This window comes from Mirounga leonina, unplaced genomic scaffold, assembly GCF_011800145.1.
Source record: "Mirounga leonina isolate KUSES-001 unplaced genomic scaffold, KU_Mleo_1.0 Mir_151, whole genome shotgun sequence".
NCBI lineage: Eukaryota > Metazoa > Chordata > Mammalia > Carnivora > Phocidae > Mirounga > Mirounga leonina.
The window spans coordinates 38,021,956-38,042,889 of record NW_023270377.1 but is presented as its reverse complement, the minus strand read 5'-3'; the positions used below and the strand labels follow the sequence as shown (position 1 = coordinate 38,042,889).

The 20,934-nt window shown below is 39.8% G+C and overlaps 1 protein-coding gene and 1 pseudogene across 1 annotated transcript in view; both read right to left on the bottom strand.

Moving 5' to 3' along the window:
- The window catches only part of STK17B (serine/threonine kinase 17b), a 31,653-nt gene extending 22,643 nt beyond the window's left edge, over window positions 1-9,010 (bottom strand). The window contains exon 1 of the mRNA XM_035007496.1: window positions 8,740-9,010. The gene's annotated coding sequence lies outside the window, so the exon portion shown is untranslated. The remainder of the gene's footprint in view (window positions 1-8,739) is intronic.
- A 5,291-nt stretch (window positions 9,011-14,301) lies between these two features.
- Window positions 14,302-14,415, bottom strand: LOC118012803 (annotated as a pseudogene).
- Window positions 14,416-20,934: the final 6,519 nt, after the last annotated feature.

Here is a 20,934-nt window from a genome sequence, read left to right as displayed (position 1 = left end):
AGAAAGAAAGAAAGAAAGAAAGAAAGAAAGAAAGAAAGAAAGAAAGAGGGAGGGAGGGAGGGAGGGAGATAAGAAGATTTAAACAGCACAGTCTACCCAGAAGGAAGAAAAAAAAGAAAGGCACACACATAAATTCTATTACCTCTATGGTACTTAAACTAACTTAATGGCTTTATTTCAGAATAAAACTACTATAAAAATCCTCAAGACCTCCCAAATTCTTAAAAAATAGTTATAATTTTAATACAAGCAACCATTCAATTTCATTTTTAAACTCTCTTTCTTTAAAGTTTTATCTTCACATAAGATTCTAACAAGCAAGGTAATGATTATTCATTTTAAATTTCATTTTACATGGCCAAATTTGATAGTGGATTCACATTTTTTGAGTTATGTTAATGACTTAGCAGAAATTAGAAATTACAAGAAATAGAACTTGTTTAACAGACTGCCTACATTTCAATATTAAATTCAAATTTTCATAGGTCTTAGAGTTTTTTTCTTTTGGTAGAACAAAGCTCTAATTTTGTTGGATAAGTTACTGACCATATACAAAGCCTATTCTACAGTTCTATATCTTGAACTCATATTTATCTGCAACTTTGTGATATTTACATGTATTCAGTTTTAACAACAAAACTACCATTTCGTATTAATTGAATTCATATAATAATTGTAGACTATATATTTTATAATAGTTAGGACTTCCTGCTATGTGTATCTAACAAAAGATCCAGTATTATTCTTCTAGCACCCTCTTTCAATAACCCCCTAGGGCTTTTGTTCTTTCTCTGCCACGTTTTTCCTCCACTTATTTCCTACTTGACATGTATTATTCTTTATCTTCCTAAATTCAAATGCCAACTATATTCAATTTAATAAGCAACGTGATAAGAGTTTAGTGCCTTTATTTTCTTGGTTTTATTCTTAAGTCAACAATTTTTTTTCCTCTAAATCCATTTATCTTTGGAGAAACCAAGACCTAACTAGTTTTGGTATACATTTCTAGTAGTCTAAGGGTTGCAGTGTAGCATTCTGAAAATAACATTTGGACTGAATTACATCTGAGTCTGAATCCCATTTATCCATCATACCAGCTAAGAGATCTTACTAAATTATTTAACTTCACTACTGTTATGGACCAATTGTGTCCCTCCCCTCAAAATTCACATACTGAAGTCCTAGCCCCCAATACCTCAGGAGGTAACTGTATTTGGAGTTAGGGCCTTTAAAGCGTTGATTAAGTGAAAAATGAGGTCATTAGGGTGGGCCCAAATCCAACAGGACTGGTGTCCTTATAAAAAGTGATTAGGCCACAGAAACACACAGAAGGAAAACCATGTGAAGACACAGGGAGAAGAGGACATCTGCAAGCCCTGAGAAAGGCCTTAGAAGAAACCAATCCTGCCAACACCATGATCTCAAATTGCTACTCTCCAGAATTATGGGAAAATAAATTTCTGTTGTTTAAGTCACCTGATCTGCAGTACTTTGTTATGGCTGTGTGGGAAACAAATATAGATACTTTAAAAAAAATTAAAGAAAAAAATATTTCAAATGTATAGGAAGGGATACAAATATCCTAACAAACACTTGCTTTTTCAATCTTATTGCTTTGTCATATTTTGTTTAAATTAAAATAAAGAAGACATCACATAGACACAGCTGAAGTTGGTCCCTTCATTCCATCCCCCGTTTATATTCCCACTAGCACTAGGTGAGAGAGCTTATCATTTCCTTGCCAATGTTTGTCCCATTTAGGCCTTTAATTTTGGCTATTCTAGTGTGATGAAGGGAAATGAAGTTTTGTGTTTTACTTTGCATTTCTCTAATTACTAGTGAGGAAAGCTTCAATTCTGCTTCTTCTAAAGTATAGATTATAATAGAATCTATTTTGCACAGCTCTATGGATTAAAATTAAAATATGATGTACTCATGAAGAATGACACTGGTACAGGGCTAATCATGAGAGTTCAGTAAGTAAATATTGTTAATATTCTACCCAAAGATACTCTCTACACCAACCCTGGCTGTTGTTGAGAAGTTGTACTGTTTCCATATACAAAACTCTCACCCCAGGTTAGCTTAAACTCAACTCGTAAAATTCTGCCTTTTTTAACTGTGTACTTTCTTAGATCTGATGGCACGCAGTTACAATGGTCATATATTCCTCTCAGAAAAATCAAAACGGTTACCAATTTCTATGCTCAATCTATTTATTTTCAGGTCATCTTTGGGTTTTGACAATTTTTTTCTAAATTTAAAAGTCTACGAATATGCCTGCTTATGATTGCATATTTATTATACATACATATATACAGAAGGAAGGGATGTACCTGTATCATGGATACAAATTGGGCTACATTCCCAACACTGTCCATCAATCAGGCCTTGGGAAATATAAGAAGTACGTGTCAAATTCAATCATAGAGACAGAGTATAGGCTCTTGATTCTGAGATGTTCACCTCATCTAGATTCTAGAATCTAAGATCTTTATCTCATGCTGTAATATATCAGCTACAAAGTGAACCATTCATAAGAACTCTAGCAGAACTAATTTTATGAGTATTTTCTGCTCTCAAGTTTCCAAAGAGTCAATATGGATCTTAGATGTAGTCAAAGATTTATGCTCAGTGAACTAGTATTTATAATAATGAAAAAAACAAACTGGTTGAATGAATGAACCCTAAAGTCCAAAAAGTGTTTAAATATACCTAAATAATAGGATACTATATACTCGAAAATCATGCTTTCAAAGAATATTTTTAACTCCTGCAATATTAAGTGAAAAAAGGAAGACACAAAAAGTATATACACTATAATAATTTTGTGGTAAAAATATAAAAACAAATAGAAGAAAAGACTGGAAAACTAGGGCAAAATGTTAACAGTGGTTATCTTTGGGTGGTGGGATTATGGCAGTATTTATACTTTCCTAGTATTTAAAGTATCTACACTAAGCAGGTACTACTTTAATAATAGGCAAATAATTAGCAAACGCTTTTGGGTAAAAAAGATGGCTGTGAATATATATCACTAGACTCTAAATGCAGAAACTTACCCACTTGCAACAGCAAAATATATCTCTTTACACATTAAGGGTTTACTTGACTGTAGGTTCAAGAACCATTATTGCTCAATTTTTTTTAAGGCCAGAGAGTTTTCTCTGCATTTATATAGAGCAGATGGCATTTACTAACCAAATAGTATGTCAGTTCTTATGCAGAGACCATATAAGCATTCAGGGCAAATACTAAACAAGAATTAATGCCTTGTTTAATACTGGATAGAAAAGACAATTTAACAAATTCTGAATTAATGTTATAGTTACAATTCTATATAATGAATAACAATCTGTAACTTTAAGATACACACCTTTATTATGAGTATCACTTGTGAAAATGCAGACTTACCTGGGACTCCCTTCCCTCCCAAAATCTAAAATGTGATATCCAAATATACATATAAATATTGTTTCATAATATCTATTATTCAGCTATGTTAGAAGGAAAAAGAGCTGATCTTTAAAGGATTGATAAGATAATAATAAAATAAATAGGGTCTTATTAAATCAAGCTACTTGAGAGTATTTCCTATTACTGGACATTGCCTTGTGTTTAATTTTTTACCCTAACAAATTTTCCTCCCTTCAGATGTACTGTTGGTCATCATAATGCTGAATGTACCCACAGGCGTTTTTATGACTAAATGTAGCTGAAAGCAGCACTGGGCAATCAGCAGTTCTTTTAAATACATGTTAATACAAAAATCATTTTTTGAATTGTGATATGTTTTACTCTAGCTCTGAATATGCTGGAATACAAGCTATGTCTCAGAAAAACAGAGCCTTACACTTACCTACTTGTTGCTAATATACCTATATTACAGACTGCTTAAGGCACCCATATAGCTAGCACCCTCTAAGTGTATTTTTCCTTCTATTTCCTGCACCTGAACCAGTTGCCACAGCCTAAATATCTTTCCATTTCTTCTCCTTTGGCCAATTTTACTTATAGTGGAGCATGAATGTTACCCTTTGTCTAAGCCCTCCACAAACATCTGGTTGCCTGTCACATAAGATTTAATCCTTGGGTACATGAAGGTTATCAGTCAACCCTCTGTGTCTCTGTGTATCTTGCTAAATTTTTCAACAATTTCTCTTTAACTCCAACAATTCCAGCCCTTTTATTTGTTTTCTACCACAATTCACATAACTGATTCTAAATTACCAATATGTCTCAGTCTATTTGAAATTCATTTTATAACACTTTATTAGGCTATACTAGTAAAAAAAAAATCTTAAGGGACTTAGTAGGTAAATGTGTGTGTGTGTGTGTGTATAGAGGCACACAATTATAGACACAATCAGGCACTAGAAACAGTAAGAGGGTAATAGAAGGCAAGATAAAATTAAGCTTCCAAGTATACAGTACCTCAAACTTATTCTCAAAGATTTTTCTTTTATTAATTCCCATCACAATAATTACAGTAAAAATGCAGATATGGATCAGTGAAGGAAGTAACAGGAAATGTTAGGCTCGATGTGGACCTTAACTTACTTGAAGGGAGACAGCAATGTGATGTGATCAAAAGTAAGACAAACAACAGTCCCTTTAAAACCTTTAAATAGCTCTATTTAAAAAATATTCATCATAATATTCATTTCGAAGTTATCAATAAAAATGTTTTACAGAAATAGGAAATATCATACACAAAATATGATAACATCTAGAGAACTAAATTGTCTGATTTGATCCCTTAATTAGCCACCCAGTACCAATAAGCTAAAACCCTACTGCATGACACACAAAAGCCTTTGAGGCCAGGTACACACCAGTTTCATTTCCTGCCACACTTTTTTTTTTTTCCTCTCCATCTCTGTTCTACTTCTCTGCCTGAAATGTTCTCTCTACTTTTCCTTAAAAGGCTGTCTTCTCATACAGCCTTCATATCTCAACATAGAAGGTCACCTCACCCAGGAAGCTTTTCCTAAAACCCACAGGTTGGTTTAAATGCCCCTCCTTTACCTTTCAAACAGGAGGAACAGGAGGACCCTCGACATACCTCTTTACTTCAACATGTAACATGTTAGACTACAACTCTCTTTAGTGTCTAAAGGGCAACATTTGCTTTTGTGTCTAAACTCCTAGCATGGTGTCTGGCACCCAGTAGGAATGTCAGCATTTTATAGCTACCAAGTTTTTCCTAGGAAACAGAGGAACTGGAGACTTATTTATCTAGCCTCCATCAAAATAAAGAGAGAACTTTCTGCTAGTGTGGCAGAAGAATCCATTTTTAGTCATTGATTAGAAATAAATGTATTGGCGTAGGGATAAGGATGAAGATGATTTTCAATTTCAAGGAGGAGACTATATTCCTTCTACTAACTGTATTCTAATAACAGGCTTTGTTTGTTTGTTTGCTTCTAAAGATTGAATAAGAAGCATAAGTCAAGAATTTAATCCTTTGAAAATCACAAAAGGAAGCCAGCTAACTAAACTCTAGTTCAACCAGTCTAGTATATACAACCCAAGGGCTGAAGTTCCAGGTAACAACCCCAGGCCTGATTCTATGCCTTCCTTCAGAAGGAAAATTAAACCTTGTAATTTTGAACCAGGATAAGAAGATGTTGAAAAACAGAAATATAGTGGACCAACAAACACACAGTGCTTGTCGCTCATCAGATAGAAAATTAAGTTTCTAGGGCGCCTGGGTGGCTCAGTTGGTTAAGCGGCTGCCTTCAGCTCAGGTCATGATCCTGGAGTCCCTGGATCGAGTCCTGCGATCGAGTCCCGCATCGGGCTCCCTGCTCGGCGGCGAGCCTGCTTCTCCCTCTGACCTTCCCCCCTCTCATGTGCTCTCTCTCTCTCTCTCATTCTCTCTGTCTCAAATAAATAAATAAAATCTTTAAAAAAAAAAAAAAAGAAAGAAAATTAAGTTTCTATTGTAAAATAAAGTACTGTTTACTGACCTCACTGCTGAAGTACTGTTTGTTCAGTAACCATTACAATGTAAAATGGGATATGATCCTTTAAGGATTTAAAGATGAAACTACCATCTCACTGTTAATATCAAAATTTTTAAATGCTTAAAGTATAACTATGCCCTCTTTGGGTGAAGAAGTTGCAAAGGGTCAGGGATGCACCAAAATATACATATAAATATTAAAAGAAACTGATTAATTTAGATGTTTAAAGTGGCACTGAAATTCAAAGTTAAATGTTACTGGAAAAAAAGGATAAATAAATCAAAGAAATTTTTAAAAATTTGACTAAATATGTCTTGAAAATTGCAACATCACAACATATTTATATAAAAATATTTGTAACTTAATTTATAAGTACATTTGTTAGTTGAAATAATCAAAGAAATATCCTTCGAAAATAATCCATCATAGACTATAAACTACTTAAAAATAAAATAATAGAATTTTGTCATCAATATGGTGGAAAACTAAAGCAACTAAAATATAAGGTTTTCCCAAGGGGAAAGGAAGTACATAAATGACTGTTAATATTTCTGACATAATCAATACCCACAGAATGCAAAAGAATTCTTAAAAAAAAAACAACAAGATTCAATCAAAATCTTTTAAAAGCAGTAAATCTAGGAGCACTGTTCTTAGCTGCCAATTTTATATACCGGAAATATGCACTACAATATAATGTACATGCAATTTTGAGACAATTTTAGGATTTAGTGACAGTGTTAGCAATTGATTTCCTTGATTCATGGGTTTTAAATTAGGTCTTCTTGAGTACAAGAAATTTTTGATAAGGATATTCTCTCATAATAATCAAACAGCTTCAAAACAAAGCTTTTAAAATATGTTTAAATATTTACTTAACACCAGTAAAGCACTGCCAATGCAAGCTTAAAAATAAAATTGTTTGATTAGAAACATGCCGTAAAATGCCTGTATCTTCTCCAGAATTGTTATTAATGTGCTGACACAGTGATCAATTTGTCAAGGTTTGACTTTCCTAAAAACTGATTCTATCTTAACCAAATTGTAATTCACTACTCAGAGTCCAAGAGCAACTACAACCATTCTGCCCACACACACAAAAGAAATATTTTAATATTACCACTCAAGTTTTACTTTTAAAACTTAAATATATTGCCATGTAAATATATTTCACTTCAATTTTAGATCCATAATTTAGAAAATGATCTAAAATGCATGTTATGTATCTCAAAAATAAAGCAGCTATTAATAACTCCACTTATTAAAATATTAGAAAATTTTAAAAAGTGAAACATCTCACAGAAGGATGAATGGGGAAGAAGAGAGGTCTTAAATTAGGGCACTGTTTCTATGGACCAACTTTTTAAAAAATATAAAGTTCTATCGATATGTGGACTAATACTTATAAAACAAACACTAGAAGTAGTTAAAAACTGCTTCTGTCCAGTTCACACTGGTCAGTGGATCAACAAGAAAGTAGGTCTATTATCTTTTCCTTTAATAAAATCGTGCCCGTGGGCTTAAATTGCCAGGTTACAGACATTCGCCACCACTTGCTCAATCGTCTCTGCAGACCGTGCTGTCTCAGCGCACACGTTCTCAAAGATGAGGACTTAAAGGGGCCGCGCCATATCAAACGTCACTGCAAGGTTCAGCATTTCATTGGTACCGGAGGTAAACATTACGTTGGCAAAACAGTGACTGTGATACACAGACCTAATATTATTGAAATTTGACCAGCGTGTGGTTGGACTTTTTAAATGTATTTTTCCTTCCTAATTTTAATTTGCAAGTTTATGTCCGAGCGTCTCGTGTCCCATCACAGACGGAGGAAGAACTACCAGCTCCCAGCTGCCATAAAGTCTCCTCCAACTTTGCTCTACTTATCCCTCTAAGGGAATGCAAATGACGCGCTTTTCCCTACAATAACACAAAGAGCTGGGTAAATTTCAATACTGTAGTCATCACGTAATTGTACAGTTTCGGGATGGCTCGTGTACACTTAAGTGATTTACATGGCGTCAAAATAAAATCAGACCGCTGATTTTAATAAAATTACCGAAACAACTGAAATCTGTCTTCTCTATTCCATGGCTTTACAACACTGTTCACAAGCTGTAACTGAAAATGCCCCACAAGATGAGCACAAACTTTCTCGAGACTAAAGGCAGCTGTGAGCAGGACGCGTCCACCAGTCCAGATGTGGACCCGTCCTGTGCCCACACCACAGCTGTGAACGCGGGGGCTGGGGACAGGAAGGACCACATCGACGCGACGTGGAAAGGGGCGCAAGCGAGCCAGTCGCGAAGGGAGCCCCCGCGGCATGCGACCCGGGGACAGCCCGGGCCGCCCAGGCGACGGCGCGCGCGCGCGCGCACACACACACACACACACACACGCACACACACACACGCACAGACACGCGCCGCGACTGAGGAGGGGGTTGGGAGGATCACCGGACGCCCCAGAACCGAACCCGAGGGAACTCCAGCCGGAGAGCGGAGAGGGGCCCGGGGCAGTCAGGCCACCTGAGGTGCGGCAGTCCCAGTCCGAGTCCACCTCCAGCAGGCCGGGCGTCCGGGTTCTGAGGAGACTCCGAATCCGCCCACACTGGCTGCATCCCTCCTCGAGACCCCTCCGACGTTAAGGGGGGGGGGGGCGTCGCCATACCCAGGGTAAAGGGGGCGGGTTCAGGGATTCAAAGTCGCAGCCCCGAGCCCACCCACCAATCGTGGCGGGACCGCGGTCGCGCAAAGCGAAAGACACTGACCGCTCGGGCCGCAGCAGGTTCTCTCGGGGCTGCCCCCTCCAAGGGGGCTCCCGTCCCGCTCCACGCCGGTGGCCACCACACGACTTGTTCTCCAGCTCTAGCCCGGTGAGGCGCCAGGTAGCTCCGAGCGTGGCAGGACCCACTTTTACTCTTCTGGACAACGGCCAACAGTTGTGACCTGTTCCCCTGTGAGGTGGCTCCCGGCGACGGCAGCGGAGACGGTGACCGGAGCTTACAGTTGAGGTTTGAAAACTGCAGCCGCGTTGCGGGGCAGGGCTGTAAGCTAGAACCCACCCCCTCGGCCGGGAGAGCCAGTCCGAGCGCGCACGGAGGGCGTGGCTGTCACGTGACGGGCGGGGCGGGGCGCCGGCCGCGGCGCGTGCTGAGGGGCGGGGCTGGGGGGGCCAGAGCAGTGAGAGGGTGTGGCCGGTGCGGCCGAAGGCTGGGCGGAGCCGCGGAGCAGGTGGGGCGCAGGGGTAATTAAGGCGAGGGATGGGGGAGACGGGCGCTGGCTGCCAGGGCTGAGCGCAGGACTGTAACTTCGACTGGGTGCCCCATTCCCTGCCTTCAGAGTGAATATGTGCAAACTGGGAAGAGGAAGAAATAGTCCCAGCTGTTCACGCATTCCCAAACTTCTGTGCCTACCAGAGACTTGCTTTCTAACTCTTCCTAGTCAACTTCCCCGTGACTTGAAACCACCCTGCAAGTGGAGACCCGGTTTGCTTCAAGTTGGCAAGCATCAACATCACTTGGGGATTTATGGAGCCTGAGCCCCACTACTGAAGTTCACTCGAGGAGGCTGACTCCTGAGGCCTGGCTGAAGGCAGTTTAAGGAAAGTCCGAATGGGATGAATTGCTGATTTTGCATACAGAGTGCTAAGAGGAGAGGTGAAAGCGCACAGCAGCTATTCAGGATCTGTCGTCCCTTGAACAGAATGAAAAGGTTGAAAGTTCTGGGCAAGACACAATTGAATTTTTAAAAATATTTATAATCTATGATTTGTTGCAGAGTATATTTACAGTAATTGTAGAAGATTACTAGGAAAATATATTGGGAGAGAAATAGTTCTCTTTCAAAAGGCTGTAACATTCAGCCAACATTTATTTACTTATTTAAGATTTATTTATTCTAGAGAAAGAAAGCCTGTGAGCATGAGAAGGGGCAGAGGGCGAGGGAAAGAGAATTCTCAAGCAGATTCCCCGCTGAGTGTTGAGCCCAACATGGGACTTATCCAAGGACCCTGAGATCATGACCTAAGCTGGAATCAAGAGTCAGCCACTTAACCAACTGAGCTGCCCAGGAGCCCCCAGTCAACATTTAAAGAGGAGGTTTTCTTGTTCTATCCCAGTAAGCCAAGCAAATTCCCATGAAGCCATCTGTTGACTCTTCCATAATATATTTTTCTTAAGATAAATGCATAAAATGCCTTTTAGTCATTTAATGAAGTCTGCTTGTTGTTACTTAACTGACATCCCAGTTTAATGTGTCACTTGGAGAATACTGCTTCTATCTATCTAGTTTCTTGCTGCTAACAATTGAACTGACTAGAGAAGTCTATGGTTAGCATGGAAACAAACAAAACGCCTCATGTTAAAATGGACTTTTCAGCTATCGTCATCTAAGAGTTCACAAACCAATAAGACTGTTGCCATCTTTTTTTTTTATGAACACTGGGGTGTCATCCCAGAGGTCTCAGTACCAGCACTGGAACCAGTAACCTCTGGGAATCGCGGATATCATCATAGTGACTTTTGGTGTGTGTGTGTGTATGTGTGTGTATGTGTGTGTGTGTCTGTGTGTCTGTGTGTCTGTGTGTAATGCTAGACCTCCTCAATTACAGCATTTGATCAATTGCCAGCTCTTAATCTCCACACACTCAATCTGCCTTCTCCTCTGTCACTTACCCAGTCCCATATCACTTCACACCTAGAGGCAGACCTTTCTCCATCACTGCTTTAAACCAACCCTCCTTACTCACAAACTCTGTGCTCTAACCATCAGCTTCTAGAGGATCTTTTCATATCTTGCATTTCCTGCCCCTGCCTTGGCTCCAGATTTTCACCATCCTCCTCATCAGTACATGTTCACCAATTTCCAACTATAAGAAGGCTACCCTCTCCAGAAATCAGAAATCTTTGCTGATTTCTCCTTTCCACTCTCAGCCTGATCACCTCTTTGCCTTACGTCGCTCGGTGCAGGGCTCACATTATACTTGTTCCATGTGTTTGTCTTATGCCCCTAAATAGATTCTTTTTTTTTTTTAAAGATTTTATTTATTTATTTGAGACAGAGAGAATGAGAGACAGAGAGCATGAGAGGGAGGAGGGTCAGAGGGAGAAGCAGACTCCCTGCCGAGCAGGGAGCCCGATGCGGGACTCGATCCAGGGACTCCAGGATCATGACCTGAGCCGAAGGCAGTCGCTTAACCAACTGAGCCACCCAGGCGCCCCCCTAAATAGATTCTTAACCCTTGTGCCTGATGTCAGATTTGCCAGCCAGGATTTAGCACATTATCCCAAGGACATTCAACTACACTTGCTTGGCCTCAGGCACTGTGGTTCAAGTAACGAGGAGTACCTGGTGTTGAGAAGCAGACTGGCAATAGAATTCAGGAGTCAGTTATGTCCCTCCATCTAATTGCATTTACCTAAAGTCATTCATAGCCTTGTCAAAGGTGCATGTCTTGTTCTCATTCCCTTGAGTAGGAAATCTTCATGTGACCTAATGGTCATTTCGTGGGCATTGCATCTGACCATGCAGTTCATTAAGTTGATCCTCAAATGCCACATACTGACCAAGGATGGTGGTTGCTATGGGCTGTGTACCCGCCAAATTCATATGCTGAAGTTCTAACCCCCAGTACCTCAGAATGTGACTGTATTTGGAGATCAGGCCTTTAAAGAGATAATTAAGGTAAAATGAGATTATATAGGTAAGTGGTAATCCAGGATGAAGAGATTACACCATCAAATAAAATGAAAAGGCAACCTACTGAAATGGGAGGAAATATTTGCAAATCATAGGTCTGGCAAGCTGTTAACATTCAAAATATATAAAGAGCTCACACAACCTCAGAGCAAAAAACAAACAATCTGATTTTAAATTGGGCAGTAGATCTGAACAGACATTTTCCCAAAGAAGTCATACAGGTGGCCAACAGGTAAATAAAAAGATGCTCAACATCACTAATCACCAGGAAATGTAAATTGAAACCACAATGAGATGTCACCTCATACCTGTTAGAATGGTAATTATCAAAAAGACAAAAAAATTGCAAGTGTTAGTGAGGATGTGGGGAAAGGGGAACCTGTGTAATTTGGTGCAGCCACTATGGAAAAGTATGGAGGTTCCTCAAAAAATTAAAATATAACTACTATATGATCCAGTAATTCCTCTTCTAAGTATTTATCCAAAGAAAACAAAAACATCAACTCAGAAAGATATCTTCACTCCCATGTTCACTGCAGCATTATTTATAGTAGCCAAGATATGGAAACACCCTAATTGTCCATCAATGGATGAATGGATAAAGAAATTGTGATACATCTACAAGGTAATACTATTCAGGCATAAAAAGGAATGAAATCTTACCATTGGCAACAATGAAATGGACCTCAAGATGAAATAAGTGCAAAGTGAAATAAGACAGAGAAAAACAAGTACCGTATGATCTCACTTATATGTGGAATTAAAAGCAAAACAAAATGAAAAACCAAGCTCATAGATAGACAACAGAGTGGTGGTTTCCAGAGATGGGGGTGAGAGAGGTGGGAGAAATGGGTGAAGGGGGTCAAAAGGTAGAAGCTTCCAGTTATAAAATAATTAAGTCATGGAGATATAATGTACAGCATGATGACTATAGTTAATAATACTGTCTTGCATATTTGAAAGGTGCTAAGAAAATAGATCTTAAAAGTCCTCATCACTAGGAAAAATATGTATTTGTAACCATGTAAGGGGATGGATGTTAACTAGACTTATTGTGATTATTTTGCAATGTATAAAATATCAAATCATTATGTTGTATACCTGAAACTAATATAATATTACCTGTCAATTATGTCTCGATTTAAAAAATAATTTTAAAAAGAGAGATTACAACACAGACTGAGGGATGACCATGTGAGGACACAGAGAGAAGGCAGTCATCTGCAAGCGAAGGAGAGAGACCTCAGAAGAAACTAAGCCTGCTGATACCTTGATCCTTGGACTTCTAGCCTGCAGAACTGTGAGAAAATAAACTTCTGTTGTTTAGGCCATCCATTCTGAGGTATTTGTTACGGCAGCTCTAGCAGGCTAATACAGTGGTCCTTCCCAGTCGTTGCAAATGAATCACCATCTGTGACCAAGGCCAGTGGTCCTTTCTTTTCGTGCCACGATATTCACCACAATGTGCCCAGGGAAATTGACCCTCCCCAATCACACCAGGTCCATCACCACAAGCTGAACACATACTGACCAGGGATATTTGGACATATCCTCCCTGATAGCACATTTATTCCCTACAGATGCAGAGGAGGGTGGAATTTTACACAGTGAAGAAGGCCCGAATTCAAAACTCCTGCCATTGATATATGCTCCTTCTGAAGAAAGCCTTGCCAGTTATTTTTGTGTCAAGATCCTACAGTTTAATCCATGTGGCAAGAACCAAACAGACACTACTACCTGTCTCCAACTGAATCAACCAGAAAATTGTGGCCAGGCTAAAGGCAGCCAGACACAAGCAGGGGGCAGTAGCCTCTGAAGGGGCTTGGCTCAAACCTCCACCCAACAGGGGTACTCACGCTGCATGGACACCGGCTAGTCCACAAAGAGGGAGGAGTGCTGGGTGTACTCAGATGGATAAGTCACAGTGCTTTATCCATGGTGCCTACAGCGCATCCCAGTTTGGGAAGCCCTGGGGACCACAGAGTCCTCACATCCCCTGGCTCTCTTAAAACAAACCCTGTTAACAAAGGTAATTGGGGCAAGTCTTTCCTGATGAGAATAATGACTCAGACTGGTGCAGGGTGATGTTATTCTTTTCCTCAAAGGGCGATACTAGTCTTTTCTCCAAAGCACCTATGACTGATGATCTAGGTTGCTAATCAAACCACCCACCACACCATAGTTGTTAGAGTATAAACTTCCGAAATCATCAAAAAGAAGTGTCATGCAAGCCACATATGTCATTTTAAATGTTCTAGTAGTTATATTTAAAAAGTAAGAAAAACAGGTGAAATTAATTTTAATAATATATTTCACTTAACCCAGTATGTCCAAAATATTGTAATGTCAACATGTAATCAATATAAAATTATTTTTTAAAAAAGATTTTATTTACTTATTTGACAGAGAGAGAGAGCACAAGCAGGGGAGTGGGACAGGGAGAAGCAGGCTCTCTGCTGAGCAGGGAGCCCAGTGCGGGGCTCGATCCCAGGACCCTGAGATCATGACCTGAGCTGAAGGCGGACGCTTAACCAACTGAGCCACCCAGGCGCCCCCAATATGAAATTATTAATGAGATATTTTACAACCTTTTTTTTTCACATTGTCTTAAATCTGGTGTATTTTACACCACGCATTCTAATTTGGATACTACATTTTCACTGGAAACACTGTATTTAGTTTTCAATTAGCAATAATCCCACCTCGGATAAACCTCATTGGCTACGATACTGCCACTGCGCAAAGCTGGAAACACTGTATTTAGATTGCACAAAATTCACTGTTGAGAGAAGAAAGATCACATCCGTATGTTGTTTCAAACATAAAAGTTTTCAGTACCTGAGTGCAGGATCGGTTTCTTAATTCAGATTTAATCAAAATGAAGTAAAACTGTGATGAGGTCCCAGCAACCACGTGTCAAGTGTTCCATAGCCGCATGTGGTTGGTGGCTACTGCATTGGATGGTGCAGGTCCAGGGCTAGCCCTGTGCCTTCCAGTTGCTTCTAAACCTCAGATTGTTTAATGTGGTACTAGGCACACTGGAGGTGCTCAGTAACTCATAGCACCAGGGCAGTTGGAAATATCAAAAATCTGTGAGGCTCAGTAGCCCAATCCCCTTGTTTTAGAAGGGAGACAACCCAGAATGAGAGAAGTTAAGGGGCTAGCAGAAGAGCACACCACTGAACCAGTTGGTGTGTATCTGGACAAGAAGTTAGGTCTCCTGATCCTTAGTCCCGAGGTCTTTCTATGCCATTACCTCAGCCATACTTCGGGGGGGGGGGGGGGACCCAGATTTTTTAATTTATTTGAATCATCACTTGAGTGACGTGGGCAGAGAAGAACATACTTATATCCTAGTTGTACTTGCTAACCTGATAAAGACAGTATGTTCTAGAATATCTGAGGGTTCCTTCCACTTGGTCTGGGGTCTAGGCGGTTTCATCTGTCAGTCCCCCTTACCTTGGCCCGTCACCACTTGGCACTGCCTCACTGCACATCCATCAGCCCCCCCACCCCCACCCCAGAGCATCCGGCCACATTTTCTGGTCTGCAGCTGTCCTCTACCAGCTGACTACCACAATTTGCTTAATGCTGTGCTTCAGAGAATCCTTCATATTTGCAAATCAAAGCATTCAGTAGAAACTGCAGCAAAGTTGGAGAAGAGCTGCTACCCTCCAGCCATGAACGGAACCCTGAGGTCCTGGCTCCTGGTGGCTGCGAGAGAGAGGATGTATGCGTGGTTAGGTGTGTGGCATCAGGCAGACCTGCTTTCGTGTCTCAGTTCTGCCCAGTTCCAGTTGTGTGACTTTGGGCAACCCTCAGTTTCCTCATCTGTAAAATGAGGATAATAATAACAGCTCCTTCTGTGAGATTTAAATACGATAGTGTACACGGAGCCCATTGCTGGACAAGGGTACGCCCTCAGTTCACGAGAGGTTTTTCATTTCCAGGGGTCTGCAGGCTCTCCGAAGAGGAGGGCTACATATATCTGGCTCACTGCTGCACCTCGTGACTAGCAAAATGCTTGAGACATAGTAGGTCCTAATTGAATGTCTGTCTAATGACTTTATAAGATACTCATGGTTTCCCTCACCTCTTAGGATTGATGCTAAGAGAAATGATTGGGGGGAAAATATGGTAAAATATCTGATAAGGAAAGAGGAGAGGGAGGTGGCTGCTTCCGCCTTCAGCATCCACCTGGTGAAGACACCCAGGTTCAAAATGAAGCTGTAGAGTCAACAAATGTTGACATCTAGGGCTGTGTGCAATAAAGAAATTAAGAGTCACTAGTGCCTAAAAGGAAGTAGATATTGACTAGAACAAAGAAATAAATGTAGGGTGTAAGATTGTCACTTATTTGATTTGAGTAGATAAACGTCTTCTGGTTCTGCCCCTAAAATCTCCTTTCTTTTTATTCTCCTAGGAAACCTCCTCTACCAATGGCATATTCTATGAACCGTGAGCTGATGTCCCATTCCCCAGAGCACACAACAGGTGAGAAGTAGTAACGCTTCCAGGAAGCCTTCACCGAGTCAGGGAGCAATAGGTAGAGGTAAGGCAGAGCCAGCTTCTAACCTCTGCCAACTCCCTTGCTGGGGAGTTTAATCTGTCAGTCCCTCTTACCTTGCTGGGGAGGGTCCTTGCCTCAACTGGCCTGAGGTGACAGCCTGAGCACTGAGAGGCCAATCTACTCCACTAGCTGAGTGCTTTCGTGGCACAAAACTGTTGGTAATTTGGGAAATGGTAACATTAATGATGATCACAACATCCCGAACACTGAGGATATTCAAAGCTTCCTTGAGTTTTTGCTATAGTTAGCCTTACCTCTAGATATATAGAATAGCATTTCATAGCTTCACTTTCACAAAAAGAGATGTAAGTATAGAGCTGTTTAGAAACACTTTAAAGGGCACATATTACTAGCTGTGAGACCTTGAGCAGGTTATAATACCTCCATGCCTCTGTTTCTTTTCATCTGTAAAATGGAAATGATAATATACCCCACAGGGTAAGACTAACATTAGGTTATAAATAATGAGCCTGGCATTGTTCTAAATGTGCTATTTGTGTTTACTCATTTAATCCTCACACTCCTATAAGCAAAGTACCAAGTTTTCCTCTCTCAAAGAAAAAAAACTAAGGGACAGGGAAGTTATATAATCTAAGTCACTAGTGGAGCCAGAATTCAAGCTCACCCTCTACTATCTGGCCTTTTACTGTGGGTATTTAATAACTGTGGTTATTAACAATAGATAGAGTAGAGGGTTCTTGGGTGTTTAATTCACCTTAGCTCCTGGAGTCCCTGATCTTTTCATCTTTTTGTTTCTTCTCACAACTACCATTCCAAAATTTTTTCATTTTTAAAATAACCTTACAAATATATAACAAATGCAAGAGGAGGTGGCTAGAATGATCCATGTGCCAATAGATTAAAGTTAGAGACATTGGTATGAACAATGTTGAACTTCTTATAGATGCAGATGTTTACCTATAAAAATATTTATAGATATTATAGATATGTGTCAGAGCATGTAGAAGCAATGACAGTAACAATAAACACGCCTACCACTCAGGCCTTGCTCTCCAATACCATTCTCTAATAAAAGGAACCAAGACTCCTTAGAGAAATTCATGTTTCTAGGAATGGGGAAGGAAACATACAGATGGGCCTGGAACATTGTGTAATGCCAGAAAGAAGGAAATTCCAACAAATAAACAAAACCACCACACACTGATGGGGGTGTGTCAAAGGGACCCAGGAGCCAACTGAAAGAGCTCCCAATGACCAAAGCTGGGACAATTTGAGCAACTGTGTTAAATAAATAAAGTAGTGTTGGATTATACATCAAAGAGTAACATAGATGTGCATGAGTACATACTAATATAAAAAAAGATTGAATAAATAAATAAATAAATCTTTCCTACAGAAGAATTATGAATAATTTATATAACTACTCTTCAAGTTGGTGGAGTGAACTCCCCCCTCCTTAAGTGTGGGCTATGCATAGTCACACTCTTCCAAAAAGGACAGTGTGGAAAGGTGGGGAAAAAAGTATAGTGAAAAACTTCCAACAGCCAGGTGACAATCACCTACTTCAAGCCAGGTGATCAAAGTTAACAAATAATCACAGGTCACATTAACAACACCTACCCTTAATATGATATAAAGAGAATGATAGGGGCGCCTGGGTGGCTCAGTCGGTTAAGCAGCAGCCTTTGGCTCGGGTCATGATCCCGGGGTCCTGGGATCGAGCCTTGTGTCGGGCTCCCTGCTCTGCGGAGAGCCTGCTTCTCCTTCTGCCTGCCGCTTCCCCTGCTTGTGCGCGCTCTCTCTCTCTCTCTCTCTGTCAAATAAGTAAATAAAATCTTAAAAAAAAAAAAAGAGAATGATAATTTGCCTCTGTCGTCTTCCTCTTCAAAACCCATAAGCCCCATTTACCCATGAGAAAAACATCAGACAAATCCCAGTTGAGGGACAACCTACAAAATATCTGGCCTGGTCTCCTTAAAACTGTCAAAGTCATCAAAAACAAGGGAAGTCTGAGAAACAGTCACAATCAAGTGGTATCTAAGGCAACGTGATGACTAATTGTGGTATCCTGGATGGGATATGACATTGAACAATAACTGAATAAAGTATGAACTTTAGTTAACAATATGAATTAATATCAGCTAATTGATATCAGTTCATTAATTATGACAAATGTACCCTACTAATGTAAGATACTGCTAGGGGAAACTGGCTGTGGGGTAGTCTCTGAACTATCTTTGCAATAATTCTGTAAATCTAAACTGTTCTAAAATAAAATAGTTGTTTAAAAGAATGAATGACTCTGTCATTGCTTAAAATATCCATATTTAGAATTATAGAATCAGAAATTAAAGCCAGAAATAATCTTTGAGATCAAAGGAGATAACCAAAATACAGCTCGGGCAGGAGCAGTTACTCTAGGTTCTATTAACCACCTGTATATACTTGAGCCTCGATCTAGAGCAAGTGAGGGTGGCGCCAGGAGCAACTCGGTGACAGAAGGAGAAGTGGCAGGGAAATCAGGTCCCGGAATCGGTACTTCTCGTGACCTCTCCTTTGTCCACTGTTAGTGGCGTCCACGGCTCAAACTACAGCCTAGAATCCCATCTGGAGACAGGAGTGGTGTCTTCACCTGAAAAATCCGCGGATGTGATTTTGGATATTGTTCCTGGTTATCTTGTCCTGACCCTGGTTCTCCAGCCCAGATCTCTCTTCTATGAGCTACACAATATCCTTTAAATACGTTCCTTTGGTAGCTTCTGTCATTCAGAAATGCTTAATTGCTTGCAGTTAATAACTCTGACCAATCATACCAAGAACTGGTTTCTGAGTTAACTTCTGTAGTTATAGATCTTGATTTATTTTAACATCAGCCTTCCTGGAATTCCACAAACGAACCAAGGTTAACTAAAGGAAAGAAAAAGTGAAATAAACTTACCTTTTGCTTTATCTGCTATAGAAAACAAGTAACTACATAAATAAATTAAATGCTTAGCATCTTGAAAGATGAAAAAAAAAAAATGTTGGCCTTCTACTCTAGCCATAAACTTTTACCTAGATTTTGGAATTGTGATCCAACTTTTAACCAGCACAGTGTAAGATTTTCATTGTGTTACTTCCCAGTGATGCAATTTCTATAAATGGGCAAGAGGCTCTGAAGAAAATGAGTGATGACACCATGCCATGTGCTTAGTTCATTATAAATCATTGCAAGTCCCTCCAGCAGTTCTGAGCCAATCAAAACAGAAATGTTCTAACACATTTGAGAGGATCTTGTTTTACAGAGTGCCTCAAAAAGCCATGAACAGCACACAGGCTTTCAAACATACCAAATTGTCCAGAAAGGATTTTGGAACTGGTTCCTATGAGGTTACTTTTCATTATTATTTTATGGGATATATAAAATATAATGCTTTTTCTACTTGAGCTCCTAGGGCCTGGAATGGTTCTGCTTTCTACAATTTTGCAAACAAATTTTAAAATCTTTCATTCTGGTCATTTTCTTGCTAGACTTTAAAGGTGAAAAGTTTGTAGGCCAGTTAAGCCCTTCAGATCTTTCCATTTCATGCTAACTCAGATTTTTAGGGACTTAAATTAATTTCGACTCGACAAAGTATCTTCTTCTGCAATTGAAATACTACCTCTGATTAAGGATCCTTTGAAGTAGTGCCTTGAAATAATCCAGGAAAAACACACAAGGAGAGCAACCTGTCCTTTTTCCCGCTTTCATGCTCTTTGTCCAGGTTTGAGTTTATTTAGGGGTTCTTGGATCTGGATTCTGATATCTCCACAGTTAAGTTCTCAGAGGAAAGTTTTGTTTATAGGAAAAGTCAACAGAAAAGCATAAATCAGCACACCTCACCTTGAAACAGGTTGAGAAATAAAAAAGCAGGCATATGTGATAACCAATGATAACCTGTTTTTTGCAAGTCTAAAATTGGGGGGTGCATCTTTTAAAATGAGGGTTTTTCTTAAAAAAACACTTTGCCCATGATTATCTTGAGAGAAGCTGCACAGGCATAAAATCATTTGTCTTAGTGTCTTCCTGTCTCTCACCCAGCGTATTTGTCTTTCTCTCTACTTGCTAAGAACAGGAAATTGCAGAAATAAAGATTTAATCTGTTCCCATTTCTTCAGTGAATCTTGCTCAGTTTAACCTAGGTCAATAACACATTTAGATTTGCCCAAATACGTTATACAATTTATCAGAATAGGCCAGTTTTGTATAGTTTTTAATTATCTTTTAATCTTACAGGCTTTAAGTTCTTCTCACTATGAAGTTTATCTCTGAGAAGGTTGCTCTTTCAAAGTAAAATTAGGCAATACCTTTGGGACACCGTCCATTACTCACTGACCTAGAAAAACCCCCTTCTAGTAGCTCAGTCCCACGCAGGTCTAAAAGGCTTCTAAGGCAGCCATGTATGCTGAATGTGGCACAGAATTTATTAATATTAATAGCACTCAAAGTCTGTATAGCATTTTAGTTAACGTGGACCTTTCACATGGTATATTTTATCTGAGCCTCAACCATCCTGAGGTTACTGTGAGCAAGGCTTGTGTTATCCCATTTTACAAATGAGAAAAAAGACTCTGAGAGTGACTTTTCCAACTGAGGTCTGGGCTCTAGTCTAGAAGTGAAGATTGTATTATCCTCTGGGGCAACCCCTAAGAGAGAGGAAATCCAACGAACAAAATGATCTGACCTGCTTTCTCTCCTCTCCCACCCCCACTCTTT